The sequence below is a fragment of the Aulonocara stuartgranti genome (assembly GCF_965226115.1).
Source record: "Aulonocara stuartgranti genome assembly, chromosome: 7".
Classification (NCBI taxonomy): domain Eukaryota; kingdom Metazoa; phylum Chordata; class Actinopteri; order Cichliformes; family Cichlidae; genus Aulonocara; species Aulonocara stuartgranti.
Genome location: NC_138945.1, coordinates 23,496,938 through 23,512,025, shown reverse-complemented (window position 1 = coordinate 23,512,025; position 15,088 = coordinate 23,496,938). Strand labels below are relative to the sequence as shown.

Here is a 15,088-nt window from a genome sequence, read left to right as displayed (position 1 = left end):
ACACACACACACACACACACACACACACACACACACACACACAAACGGGTGGTGCGGGCAGGAATGTTTAATCCCTCTGTTGCTCTTGAATTAAACGGGAGCGCAGACGGAGAGGTCTCTAAAAAAAGCTTCCCCCTCCACACACACACAAACACACACCAACCAACCAACCAAGTGCTCCTCCGCGGCAGGACGGACAAAGTCGAGCGGGCTCCTCAGTTAGCCTGAATCATGAGTCAAAGCGTTGAGACAAGAAAAAAACTCTTCTTGCAGGGTTCACTCCACCAGCAGGAAAACGACAAACAGGCGTCTGTGCAGACGGAGGTTTGAAAAAATCCTTCCTTCCTTTCAGCTTTGTATCATTACGAAACGTCCTCTCGCGACCACAACAGCCTCAGTCTTGCACACCAGAAAAAAAATACATATATCAGGTAGGATTTCTTTAAAAACGCACAGTTCAAGCAGAAGTGTCCGTCCTTGTCTGGCGCCCGTTGCTGACATAAAGAATATGTTGCATGCTGCAGATATAAAGATATTTGAAATGTCTCATAAAGCACCACCTCGGCATTTAAAAGCGCATCCTCCTGTTTCTCTTTCGCTATTGAATTAAATCCTCAAAGGCGTGTTTGGTTTCCTCGGCGGCGACTCCTTCCTCATTGTTTATCTCTCAGACGGCGTTATTATGCAGCTATGGAAGTGTATGCGTGCGCGCAGCCCGAATGTGTCACTCTCACCCTCCGTGTCTGTTTGTTTTACGCCGAGCGCTGTGGCGTTTCTTCGCGCACGATCGTCCAGCCCACCGCGCATTGTAATGTAATGGCGGTCGGAAGCGTACTACCCGAGACTCGCCTTTTCCATTTGGCCAAGTTTGTACTCACGTGATCAAAGTCCAGGATTACAGTAGTTGAGTGTATTTGATATTAGAGGCGGACGCGACAGTGCGCTTTGTTTCTGTGATCTTTTGTTCTGCCTGAAACGCGCCGTGAAGGGTTATTATTTTATTTATTAAATATATATATATTATTTTTTTTTATCACTGCACGGTGTCATTCTGTGATGCATTGGTTACATAATGTATCTGTGCTCTCACAACAGAGGATGTGACAGAATAGAGGTCAGAATGACTTACTGAGCACACAGTGTTTCATAAGAGATATCTATGTAGGTTAGTCTTACACTCAGCATGTGCATCACATATAATCTGAAAACATTTCTGAGGCTTGTCTCACGCGAAAAAATGAAAATACTCAATAGGAGTCAAACCAAAGATTGGGAGTTATTTAGAGTGGTTGTATTCAGGGCCGCAGCCAAGATTTGAAAGACACACAGGTTATCACGAGTCAAGTCCACCATGAACCCCACCCTAGCCCCAAGGCCTAAGACGCCAGAACCAAGGTCATGTTGAGTTGGCTGTTTAACTGTATATCTACTTACTACTATATTTCAACTATTGTTTTAGTGTATGGTGTCAAAAAAGTTAAATATTTATTTTTAAAAACATTTAAAAATGCTAAAATGCATTTTGAATATATTTTTAATGCTAAAATATAATTGTTGCTGTCATCAATGAATTTTCGAATGTACAGTTTTACAAAAAAAGAAAACAGTCAAGCAGTTTTTTTTTTTAAATTAAGATACCGAATTCCTGTTAGTTATTAAGTTATTCGCCTGGTGGTGAACAAACTATGCTGAAGGGTGTTTCTTTCGTCTCTTTGCTTTTTACATTTTTATCTATCGGGTGTTATTAATGATAGATCAACAAATAGCTAATATTGGGAGATAATAGTAGCCTGCTGATACGGCCCCATTCAGGCTTTCGCAACTGGGCAATAGTTTGCTAAAGCTTTTACTATACATTAAAACAGCATTAAAAGTGAAAGCACCTCTGTAATTTTCTTACAGCTTTACATATTCCAAGACATTAAGGCCACACATTTGATAAATGCTGGTTTGAATAGAGATTTGTTGGTTTCCTCTCAAGATCAACAATTGTGTACACACTTAGCAAATTCTGTCATTGATGCTTTTTTCTTTGTAATATGTGTAGTTATTGTTTTAGCATGAAAATAGATCAAATAAATAATTTGAAAAGAATCTCATGCTATTGTTAAATTTTAATTTCAAATTTAAGTAAGCCAACAAACTCAACCCATCACAAATACTTCGCTCTGAACGGATAATTGGAGGTGAGCTTCCCTCCCTCCAAGACATCTACAGGAAGCGCTGCCTGAGGAAAGCGGGGAGGATCATCAAGGACTCCAGTCGCCCCAGCCATAAACTGTTCAGACTACTTCCATCAGGAAGGAGGTTCTGCAGCATCCGGTCCCGAACCAGCAGACTGAGAGACAGCTTTTTCCATCAGGCCATCAGACTGCTGAACACATCATAGACACCTCACCTCCACTACTTCAACATTATGCACTCCACACTGTATATAAATGCCTCTGTTTTGCACATGTCTCAACCAACTCTGTATATTTTTATATATTTTATTTTATTGTTTACTCTATTTAATTTGTAAAATATGTATACACACACACACACACACACACACACACACACACACACACACACACACACGTAGAAAAACATATTTAGTATACACATCCAGTAATGCATATGCTATTATATATTGTACATATATTTATTAGTCTCAGATTTAGCCATTCTTATATTTTGCTTGTTTTACGTTATTGTATTGTTGCACAACTCTGTTGCTTGTGAAGCTCGCACACAAGAATTTCACTCACATGTACTGTACCAGTGTACCTGCACATGTGATGTGACAATAAAAGTGATTTGATTTGATTTGATACTTACTCGGGTTTCCAGGCAGAATACCAAAGACATGAAATTGCCTGGAAATATTCCAATTTTTGCTTGATTTAATCTATCCAGTGGAAGTGCATTATAATAATATGTACTGATTATTATTCTGTCAATGCAGTGTACACAAGTTATATTTATATTACAAGTGTGCTGTTAGAGATTTTGTAAACTCCATCCATAAACATGCGGTTCAGGTCCTGTGTCAAGCAGTCTCCTTTGAGGCTTAAGAACAAAGCATTATTATGCAGACACTCTTTCCTTGTACTGCAGAGGCCATTCAGAAGTCAGCACATAAAATATTTGTGTTACTGTTAGTGACTCACATGCTGTACATGCATTATATTTGCTTGGGTTTTCTTTATGGTTGGATATCAAAGTTAACTGGATTCGGTCTTTAATCTTGCTCAGCAGTTACTTAGTTATGCTAACCTGATGCTCTTTTTTTTTCTGAAAAGAGTCTTTTCTGACTACACTGAAGTAACTGGGCTGCTCTTACTCAAAACAGAAGAATATGCAGACCTTTGCATGTGGATCCCCCTAGAGGCCTTAAGATTCAATAGTTACTTTATTTAGCCCAAAAGCTTTTCATCTCTCCGCCCTCAGAAAAATGAAATATGTCATTGAACACTGACCTGATCTGACTTTTTCATTTGGAGTCATATAATGATTTTTAAGTGCTTACACACTACAAAACCACCTGCCCGTGTATTATTTTCCCTCTGTTGAACTGAGATGTTATCTTTAGAGAAAAAGCAGCTGAGAAGGGCCACCAGTGTCTCACAGCCTTTGTATGACTCGTTAGACGCATTCTAAAAGTGACATACATGAATAATATATATAAAAAGAAATTAGTAATATAAAACAGTATTTGTAATAATACTAACAATAACTGACTGATGTAGTGTTTTGATTAATTTAATCATGTGAGTCATGACTGTCAGGTGGACACATGATGCAAACTTTTCACGAAATTTGCAGCCATCTGAACCTTATTTGAAGTGTATAAACAGTTGCTCAGTGGCACTTCCAGGCTAATCAGAAGATCCTTTCCACACAAGAGACGTTACCTCTAATTCCAGATCTAACAGAGCTATTTACGGATGTCTGTATATTCCCTTTGTTGCCTTATGTTTCCAGTGAAGATCGCAATATGCTGACTTATCTAGTCCATCCTGACACTGGTTCAGTTCTCACATTAATCACTACATACAGCTTTATGTATTTGAGAAAACAGCCAGAAGCTGGTACATATTGCCACAGACCAGAAGCCTTTAGTCTGGTGATTCCTCTCATATCTGCACAAAAAAAAAAAAAAAAAAAGCAGAAAGAGGGCAAGATATGAATCAGATGGATGAGCGAGAGGAGCTTAGCCTGGTGGTTATCGATCCCTTTGCTCCTGGAATGATCCAGAACTCATTTGGACACTTTTCCCCCCTCTTTTGTTCAATACACCCTTAAAGGCTTTGAAGACTGTTTGGCCCACTTGGTGTGAAGCTGATAGGATGAGATGCTATCAGTTTGAATAAATCTATTTCAATATGCCACACATTTCCCCTTTGTCAGGCCCCTGCTGACCGAGGAGAAAGGAAGCATTACTGCTGTGATTAAAGATAATATGTTTGTCCGGACAATCTGTTTAGATGTGCCGTGCATCCGTGTGCGCTTTATTCAGGAAGTGTGTCTCCTGACATGTAAAAGGACGCTTTATATCAGTCAGGACATCAAGTTTTATTAATGCTCCTAAAAAATGTGTTTGCGGTTCTTAAATATTTATTAGTGATATTAAATATTCATGATGAGATATAACAGCCAAAGTTTAAGTTGGAAAACATCCTTATTAGTAAGATTTTTTTTTCTGTTGCTAATACGCTTGAAAAGGTTTGCACCACATGAACAATGACAAACAAAGACATTTCCTATAACTGTGAAACTGCTGTGGAGCAAATAAAAGTTGTTCACAGAAATCAGCCCTGTCCCCTGTGATACCAAAACAGCTCTGACTCATGTGGGCACAGACACAGGACCTCCCATGGGAATGTGGGCAGCAGAGCCTTTGGATTCATGGGGTGGTGAGATATCTGTGCATCCCATTTGTTCTGGCAAATCTCACGGTCACTTGATCTGATCGGGATCTTTGGAGTCCAAATCAGTACTTTGTGCTTTTTGCGGTGTTCCTGGAGGCAGTACTGAGCAGTGTTTATACGGCGCGCTGGGTCACCCTCCTCTGCTGCCGAGGTAGCTGACACTTGGGGAAGGCGCTGCCTTTGCCAGGGTGGGTTAGGTACATGTCAAAAAATAACATCCACATCCACTGCGTTATTTTAGTCACGTTTATAATCAAGAGTAGCACACGGTTAATTACAAATTTGACATGTTAACAAGCGTGATTGTAAAATATATACTTTAATTAGGCTATTTATTTAATATGAGGGCCAAAAAATGGTCACATAAGGGTGTGAATAATAGAAAAACACCAATAATTGTCATCTTGTTAAGCCACCTCCATAAAACTATTTTCTTCTGCTCATCCAATTTAAGGTTATAGTGGTGGTGGACACCCCAGCTGTCACAGGCGAGAGGCACGGTACACCCTGGGCAGGACAGCAGTCTGTCGCAGGGCTAATAGAGCAATCCATGCTTTCTCCACACAAATTTCCCAGTCAGCCAGCCAGTATATTAAAACCCACAACCTTCTTGCTGTGAGGTGACAGTGCTAATCACTGCACCACCGTGCCATGTTTCACCCACAGGAAATGTATTTTAAGGTTGTGATACAGCTTGCACATGTAGTTGATTGCTTTTGATAAGGCAGAACTAGAGACATTCCTAGCCATGGATTTACACTTCATGAAGACGTTACTTTGAATGTGATTGTGAAAATCAGTTTTCAGGGACAAACACTGCTGTGTTTTCCAAATGTTTCACACAAAGGCCGCCATCCACATTATTATTAATTCAAGACGAGCATATTGCAGGGGATTATGGGCATCAAAGGGAGTTCATCATTCACAGCCAGAGAGGAATGTGTTTCTTTTGAGAATGAGCAGTCGCCTCGCAGTATCTTCATTAGCGATTGATGAATTACCGTGTGCTGAGTTAACATGCACCTAGCAGCAAATCCTCTCGGTAAAATCAGATGGGCTTCTCGCCTCTCTTCGTGGGTCCAATACCACTCTGGCATTTCCTGGAGCGCGGAGAGTCTGGCTGAGAAGAATAGATAGTGTGCATTATAATGAACATGGGCTGACACCGCCTCATCCATCATTTCACCCGGGAAAATTATAGCAGTGCCAGAGAGAGAAGGAGAGAGAGGGACTTTAAAAGAGGGGATGTCTACAGGTCTGACTTCTCCTAGGCTGTCATCGGCTCGTTGTTGTTATTGTTTTTAACTGCTCAATCTGATTTTGCTTTGATTCTTAGGAAGATATTGTCTAGCTGCTGGGCTCCACTTCAGGTTACTGTATATTAACTTGGCCATCATAGGCCCAGAGCCAAATATTCTAAAGACAATCCATTTTAAATGTCTGCATATAGGCACGTTGCATGTTGGTCAGTCACTTGATCCATCACTGGTGTAAATATCTAGAAGACAGTAAAAGCATCCCCATCAGATTTTGCATACACATTTCCTCTTAGAGGATGAATCCTAATGACTGAGAGGATACCTTTCCTTTTATTAGTGCACCATCGGATTATTGAAAGCCAGGTGATCAACATTTACATTATTAATTGGCTCAGTTATTTTATACATACATTCATATTTCCAAAAAGATGAATCTTACTGTCTTTATTAAATTGTCTAGTGACTTACCTGTGCAGGTATGAATATGTCTTGGAGAGAGGGCAGTGGGCAATCCTGGAGAGTAAGAAAGGGCTGAGGAATGGAAAAGCAGTGTACCAGTACTGATTTTTTAAAAACAAGGCTGATGTGCAGAGTAGTAACTACAGAGGGATAAAACTGAGGAGCCATATCGTGAAGCTATGGGAAGGAGTTGTTGAAACTCGGTTACAAACAGAGCTGACAGTCAGTTGGCTGAGAAAGAGCACTGCAGATGTGATGTCTGCTTTGAGAGTTTTGATGGAGAAGTATAGAGAAGGTCAGAGGAAGCTGCACTGTCTTTGTGGATCTAGAGAAAGCATATTATAGGGTGCCAAGAGAGGAACTGCGGTACTGCATGAGGAAGTCAGAAGTGGCGATGGTGAGGATGGGGCAGCGAGACAGCGGTGTGGAGTGCAGTAGGACTGGCACATGGGTTTAAGCTGGTCTGTGCCCCTTCTTGTTTGCTGGTAATGGACAGGCTGACAGATTAGGTCAGGCAGGAGTTTCTGTGGACTGATGTTTGTTTATAGACAACACTGTGAACTGTAGTGAGAATAGTGAGCAGGTGGAAGAGATGCTGGAGAGGTGGAGGCATGCACTGGAGAAAAGAGGAATGAAAGTCAGTAGTCAAGTAAGACAGAATATATGTGTGAGTGAAAAGGAGACAGGTGGAAGGGTGCAAGGAGAAGAGGTAGGGAAGGTAAATGAGTTTAAATACCAGGGTTCAACGATCTAAAGCGATAGACAGTGCACAAGATACCCAAAGGAGAGAGTCCAGGCAGGGTGGAGCAGGTGAAGACGAGTATCAGGGGTGATTTGTGACAGAGCGATAACAGCAAAGACTGAAAGGAAAGGTTTACAAGATAATAGAGAGACCTGGTATGATGTATGGCAGAGATGTGAAGATTGGAAATGAGCCTATCAGAGGGCAGGTGGGCAATTTGGAGACAAAGTCAGAGAGACGTGGCTGAGATGGAGGCAGATTATTTTATTTTATCATATCAAGGGATGCAGATTTTTTGTTTATTTTTGTTTATTTCACTTCTCAGTTGTGATTCTGAGCCCCACTCCATCGTGTAGAACCACCATCATCCATATTTTATTTTCTCTGATGCTTTGGTTCAATGCTTTGCTTTCTGTCTAGTGCCAATTTGCAGACATTAGCATGTTAAACATTGTGCTGTTCCTGCTCAGCATCAGAGTGTTACCGTTATTATTATGAGCTAGCTTGTGTTAGCATTTAGCTCAAAGTCTCACAGAGACGCCAGCATGGTGGTTGACTCTTCTGTTGTCAGTAGTAAAGCAAATAATTTCAGTAACTGCCACTGACTAATCTTTTAAAGGGTTGCAAAGCTGACGGCCGACTTTTGGGAAAAGGTGGCAGTACAGTACAAACAGGTCACCAGTCCATTACAGGGTTGACAGAGAGAGACAACAATTCATGGTCATTCATTTGCACCTAGAGCTACTTTAAAATCACCAGTTAGTCATTGCATATAGAAAGGTGAATAATGAAAGGGAAAAACAGGATCCTCTGCTCCATCTGTGTGGGAAACTGGAGGATCTGGGAATTTTGTTTGCATGGTTTGGGTCAGATAGTCTCCTTAAAATGAAGGGTTATTGTAAAAAATAAAATAAAATTAAAAAATTAAGTAAATTGCCCTGATTGATTACTTTCATCCCATTATGAAACATCCCTACCCTGTAGGAAGTGGTCTCTTCCAGGATGACAATGGCCCCATCAATATTGCACGAGGAGTCACCGAATGGTTTGATGAGCATTAATATGATGTGGATCTTATGCAACCCAGCTGAATGTCCATGGGAGATTTTAGCCTGATGCGTCAGACAGCGCTGTCTACCACCATCCATCAAAGCACCAAATGAGGGAATGTCTTTCATGAGAGTGATCCTCGTTCTCCCTCCGCTAGACTTCCAGGAACTTTGGAATCAGAGCCAAACCCCATTAAAGTACTCTGGGACTCATCATCTTACCCATGCAGTTTATTCCTGTTTTTCCTTTAATTTGTCCTCAAGTGCGGGACTTTGGACTGTGGAAGCATCTACATGTGAGGAAACAGGCGGCCCTACCTGACCTGCTTGTCTCTTAAACCCACTTTTTTGCAGTGAGGGGACAGCACTGCCTGCATGTTTTAATATTTTGATTTTTTTGCTACTACTAAAGGCAGCACTGTGCCTTTCACCAACAACATCTCTCTGTCCCCTATGAACCCACCATAATTCATCCTGATACCGGTGCCGATCTCCTGATTACCTTTTTTTCTGAATGTGCAATGAGACAAACTTAAATTACACACCGAAAGTCGAATTATTCTTATTATATGCAAGGACACAGGAGACGGTGTATTTGTGTACCTGCGTGTGTGCGTTTTTCATCTCAGCTCTCGAGTGATTCACTCAAGCACGCTGTGAAGACTGTTGTAATGGTGTTTCCGCAGCATATTGATTTCACGATGAGCAGATGATGTCTTTGTAAGATGACTCAAGAGATGGGGAAATTAGATGTTATCGCGCAACAACAGAAGATGAGGAATCATATGGTAGGTTATCTGATTTTTAGAATTACGTCGAGCTGTCACACTCACCGCTGCACAGGGTGTACGCAGCGAGCCTCTAACGATGCAGAGAAGCTGATTAGCACACACAAGTGCGAGACGGTAAACAAAATATAGATTTTAATTTACATTGCAAATAGCAGCTGCAAAGTTATGCAGGGTAGAAGATAGCCCGGAGGTTAGAGCGAGGCCTTTAATCCTCAGCGGCCACTATAGAAACGTGGTTTCGTTGTGGAAGAGTATGGCTGGAGTCATGTGTGGCTTTTTCATGTAGAAAGATTACCACAGATAGTGGATTTGAAGTGACCACGGCAACATTTCCACTTGGCTGCACCCTCTGATGCCACCTGAACAGAATTCAGCAGGAGCCTTCAAGCGCTCTCATACATAATGTATTGCTGAAGGTCTGCTCAGTTTCCATGTTCTCCTAATTCATTTCACAAAGAGAGAACGAGAGAGAGTTCTGCCAGCATACAGAGCACACAGACTGTATCACACGGTAGTGCTTGGCAACACTGACACCAAGTACATACAGGACCAGTATCACTGATACCAAAACCAATATTCTTAACCTATAAAGGAGGCTAACGTGGGGGCAAGGAGTGTGTCATGACTTATGAGATGAATCATATCATCAACTTGCAAATTCTGAACAGCTTTCAATGATGACTAAATAACTGTGAGTTTTACTTTCCACAATAATAAGTCGACAAAACACCTTTTAGCTTTTCATGTGTTTTGAAACTGGGTTTGTTAGAGACCTGGAATGTAACGCGTCTGTTTCTAAAGCACTTTGGATGAACTTCTGTTCTTTTAAATGTGTCATAAGCTATAAATAAAATAGACGTGACGGCCAACAGAAAAAGGTGCAGGCAGATTTCACAGTGTGTCTTTGAGGTGTATTTTTTCCATTTCCAAAAAGGTAATCATTTATTTAAAACAATTAAGCGAGCTATGCTGAACATAGAGGATAGAAACAACGTAGCAGTTCTGTCATGCTAGTATTGAGCCAATACCAATACTAGAGTCAGAATAAATACTGAACCACATGAATAAAAGGCAGTGTTGTCATCATTTATCAAAATGAAGACCCTTATTTCCCTGTATATAGCAGAATGTAGGTCTTTTAATGACACCATATAGATTTCCTAGCTGTAATATCTGATGTTTGTTTTTGTTTTTTAAATGATTTAGTGTTGATTGCTATTATTATTTCACCCCACATTTTCAAATCAAATACTCTCTTTGGACTTTATTTTCAAGTTGGAAATAAATCAGCAACTACACAATAGCAACAATGTGCTAATACCCCCTTCTTCCCCCCTTCAACACTTGTAACAGCTTAATCCAGCAGAGTTCTTCACGCTCTTTGTCTTCACATTTCCAAGAAACAAACTGATATTTATTAGCTTAACGCTCAGTGACACGGCTCTGGCCGTGGCCTTCATTTTTTATGTCACCTCCCCTTATTTTCTTTTGTGGCCGTGATTTGATGTGCTGTGATTGTCTTTTGTTTCTCTTTTGCTCACAGCATAAAATCATTCATGAAAATCAATCCAAACACGACCCGCTCTTCTATTTTTCAAAACGTAGCCTTCCCCTGACCTCAATAAATCGACCGGCGAACGTTAAACATTTCAGTTGGTGCCCTTAAAATGGCCTTTCCACAAACATAGTCCTTCACTAAAAGGGGGGCACTAAGAGCAGCGTGTGTGCATTTGTGAGAGAGAGTGAAAGAGACCGAGTTGTGTGGCAACCACCACTTTTTAGGCTTTTTTTTAATGCTTTTACCAGTAGTGGGATATAATTATGGCCCAGTTCTAATCATTTTAATTTTGTCCATTTGTTTTAGTTGATTTTATCTTAAAGAGAACAGACTTTTTTCCTGCCCTTTTATCTGAGAGTCAAATGAAAAAACACAGGATATTTCTGGTGTTCAGAGAAATCATCATGAATTTAATAAATGTGGTTTTAAAGGGAGCTATTTCTGTGAAATTTGGTTGACTGGCTATGGTAAATGGGCTGTTTTTTTTTTTTCACTCTTCCGTAACGATACTTTGGCATACAAACCAGAGCATCCGGGGATCGAACCACCAACCTTCCAATTAGTAGACATGCCCTAACTCAAGAGAAGTCAGCAGTAAATATGTGCTGTGCAACATGCATGGACAGACTTGTAAAAGGCTTCCAACCCCACCACTTCTAGATCTTATGCAGTGTAGCTCTAAAACCTTAATTATCTTGTTGATTGAAACCTATATCATCATTCACTAAACAAGAAGCTCGTGCTTTCCATAGCATCTTATTGTAATTTTCTAACTTTTTCAAGCTCAGCGCACACACACATACCACAGCAATGCATCAGCATCCTTTTTCCCTCTTCTTATTTGGGGCTTTTTACCCTTTATTATGACAGGACAGTTTAGATTTAAGACAAAAGCTGGGAGAGAGAGAGAGCAGGAAACAGCCTGGGGCAGATTCACACCCGGGCCTCTGCAATAGCCTTATGGCACATAGGTCATCTGCTCCAGCCAGTGAGCTAAACCGACACCCTCACTTTCAGGCTTTATTGGGCATGACTGCTGCTTTAACTCCAGTCCACCTACTGAGAGTTTCATAGCACTCAGCAGCACAGTCTGCTCGCAGGCACCAGATATCAACCAGCAGCTGATTGGATTTTAGTTTGTTATCCACATGTAGCATAAAACCTGTGAACACATCTAAGCTTTGTCCAGTGAATGGGCTTCAAACATCGGAGCCTTTAGCAGCTGCTTTTCAAGGGGCAAGCGCTTTAGAGAAACCACACAGAGTGAAAGCTCTGAGCCAAGATGGCGGCCTTGGCAGCGTTCAAGTTTAAGTTCAAACAGGTTATGTGCCTTGTGCATCCCAAAAGAGGGAAAGTCGCACGCCTTACTGTCAATACAATGTTTTTTAATATGGGATCATGAGGAGCTCAGCAAAGCCAATCTGAGACTCTGAGGCACAAGGTCAAAGCAAGAAAAAAAACAAAAACGGGTTTTTTTGAAGACAAGAGGGCCAAAAAAGGTACTCATACTCTTCCACTTTGTACTTACATGGACTGTACAGTTAAAGCAGGAAAAGGGGATTAGGGAAGATGTTATGACAAGAAATGAAGGCATAACACCACTATCTCTGCTTTCAACTCATATTTCAATGGAACGTAATAATGCACATAAGCTCAGAGAGCACGCACCAAGCAAAAGAGTTCGAGTTTTACCTCGTAGCAAAAGTCGCGTAGTGTACACATGTAAAGTAAAGATGCTGTACATTTTTAGATGTCTTTCTAATGCCTGACATAATTTATATTTGCCTGTTACCTTCTGTTTATGAGAGGAATGAAGCTGGCCTAAAGGGGATATAAAACGTGTTCGTTTCGGAAACTCTGGGCTTCATCTAGCTTCAGTATACATTTTTACAGGAATTGCATGAAAGTAGCATAATTAGTCCATAGCTGTTGTTTAGATCATGGCATGATGTGTTGCTCTTTGAGACCTTTGTGTGCCTCACTTTGTCAGACAGGTTCTATTTAAGTGAGGTTTGATGGTAATCAGGCCGGGGTGCGGCAGTGACATTGAACTCAGCTGTCGAAGAAAAAAAAAAAGTGGTTAATTATAGCTAATTTATGATTCAGCAGGGGAAGGGCAAATACTTTTTCCACGTAGGCCCAAGTTGTGAAGTGAAGTGAAGCTGTGGAACAGACTAAGTAAAGATGTGAAGCAATGTCCAAGCATGGCGCAGTTTAAAAAGCGGTTTAAGGATATGGTTTTTACAGGGTACAGGGAAAAGGTAGAGATTTGATAGGGTGTTCTTGTCTAATATTTTCATGTGTGTGCGCATGCACGGGTTTGTTGGTATGGGTGTATGTATGTGTGTATATATATATATATATATATATATATATATATATATATATATATATATATATATATATATATATAAATAAATAATTGTAGGCTGTGTATCCTTGAGGTGTTAATGGGGTTATTGAAAATGTGTATATGTGCGTATGTATGGATAGATAGAAACATATATGTGTATATATTTAAAAAAAAAAAAAAAATTACACATAACATATAATGTAATTGCAAGGAGGTATTTCTGTAGTCTATTGATACTAGATAGTGGAAAAGGGGTGGGATTAAATAAGCTTATGCTTCTTCCTGCTCCTTTTTGAACATGGACGTTATTTGGAGTTGTGGTTGCTCGTTTTCCTTTTGTTTGCTTTGTTCATTTGTCTCTTTTAATTCTATTTTTTTTTATACTTTTTCAACATGTTCAAAATAAAGATTCAATCAATCAAAAGTTGGTTTAGATAGCTTCTGTTTAAATCATCATTTAGAAACTGCATTTTGTATTGACTCGTGCTATTTGTGTCTTATATTAACACTTGTTTGACCATATGAAGCAGTTAAATGTGACACGTCCAAAATACTTAGCTTGGACAAATACTTTTTCATGGCACTGTACTGCCAAAGAGCACAGAGAAGTTAAAACTTGAGCAACATTTGGAGTTTAAAGAACAGCTTTTTAGCCTTAATAAAGTGCACCACCGAATGTGAGTTTTATCTGATATATATTAAACTAAAAAACAAAACAAAACACTCATGACATTCAAGTTTTTTTGCTTCAGACTGTGGATATCAGAGTAGGTTATGGGGATGTAGAGGAGCAAATGAAAGGGTGGGAAATCATGGAGAGAAAACGCGCGCACACACACACACACACACACACACACACACACACACACACAGAGACATGTGAGAAGGAGAAAGGCAGGTCTTTTGGCCACTTGTGGCTTTCGTAACCCAGGCACAAATCATAGAGGGACATGGCAATTGGAGTGACAGATGAACAATGCTCCCCTTTTCCAGCCCCCTGTGAACAGGCCCATCCATCACAGCGGGGGAGATTAATTCAATTCATCAGTGTTTTGTCTCCATGGGCCCCCTAATGCCACCTGATATTGCTCAAAGGGGACTTATAAATGTTTGTGGATTTGATGCGAGCTTTGCTGCTTGACACCGAATTAAAACATTACTCTTTACTCGTAGCAGTACACAGTTTTTGCCAATAGCCTGCCATCCACCTCTGCCATAATTCTGATCAAGATTAATTCTTATGAAGACAAAATTGTTTGCCAAAGGCGGCCAACAAGAACATTAAGTAGAGTTTGCAAAGAGAGGAGGGCTTTAGTAATGGAAGATTGATGGTTGCAAAAGAAAACAGGTCAGGTAGATTTTATTAAGGCATTCAAGATGTACAGCACCTTGAGGCATGTTGGCACGAGACTGCCTAAGCTCATTTACACAATGACCAATTTGTCCTCTACAAGAATGGGCGTTTTCGTCTCTGCTGGCCAGCAAACACATTATTCACAAAGAGCAAGGCAGAAGCAATGTTTGTGTTAAATTAAAAATAAATAAAAATTTAAATGAGGTTTTAACGGTGCATAAACACAAAGCGCTTAAAGCCAGACTTTGAGTCATGAGGCTTATGGACATGCAGCACAACAGAAAATGTCTGAGGTTCAGACATTACCATATGTAACAGAGTATAAGCTCACAGTGCAACAGCATGACTGCAATTGTGCAGAAGCAGTTCTTATAGTTAAACAGCTCGAGCCTTATCCAAAAATTGTGTTAGTGATGACACCCAGTGGCTGCAAGATGCACAACAAGCGACCTTTTTTTTTTTAAAATAAATGTAAATGCCTAGTTGTGGTCTGAAAAGGCTTCTCTCGAGATGCCGTAGTTCATTACAGTTGAATAGTATCGCTGTGGAGATGCCCGCGTTGTGCACGTGTTATAGAATTGGCATTGGATCTGTAGTGCGTACATAAAAA

The 15,088-nt window shown here is 40.4% G+C and overlaps 1 protein-coding gene across 4 annotated transcripts in view; it reads right to left on the bottom strand.

Annotated features, from left to right (window-relative positions):
• Window positions 1-819, bottom strand: part of LOC309711023 (mediator of RNA polymerase II transcription subunit 13-like) — an 89,088-nt gene extending 88,269 nt beyond the window's left edge. For 3 of the 4 annotated variants that reach the window (XM_082540990.1, XM_082540993.1, XM_082540991.1), the window contains exon 1: window positions 172-819. The gene's annotated coding sequence lies outside the window, so the exon portion shown is untranslated. Of the gene's footprint in view, window positions 1-167 lie in introns of all 4 variants that reach the window. The other variant, XM_082540992.1, reaches the window with a different exon arrangement.
• Between the last annotated feature and the right edge of the window lie 14,269 nt (window positions 820-15,088).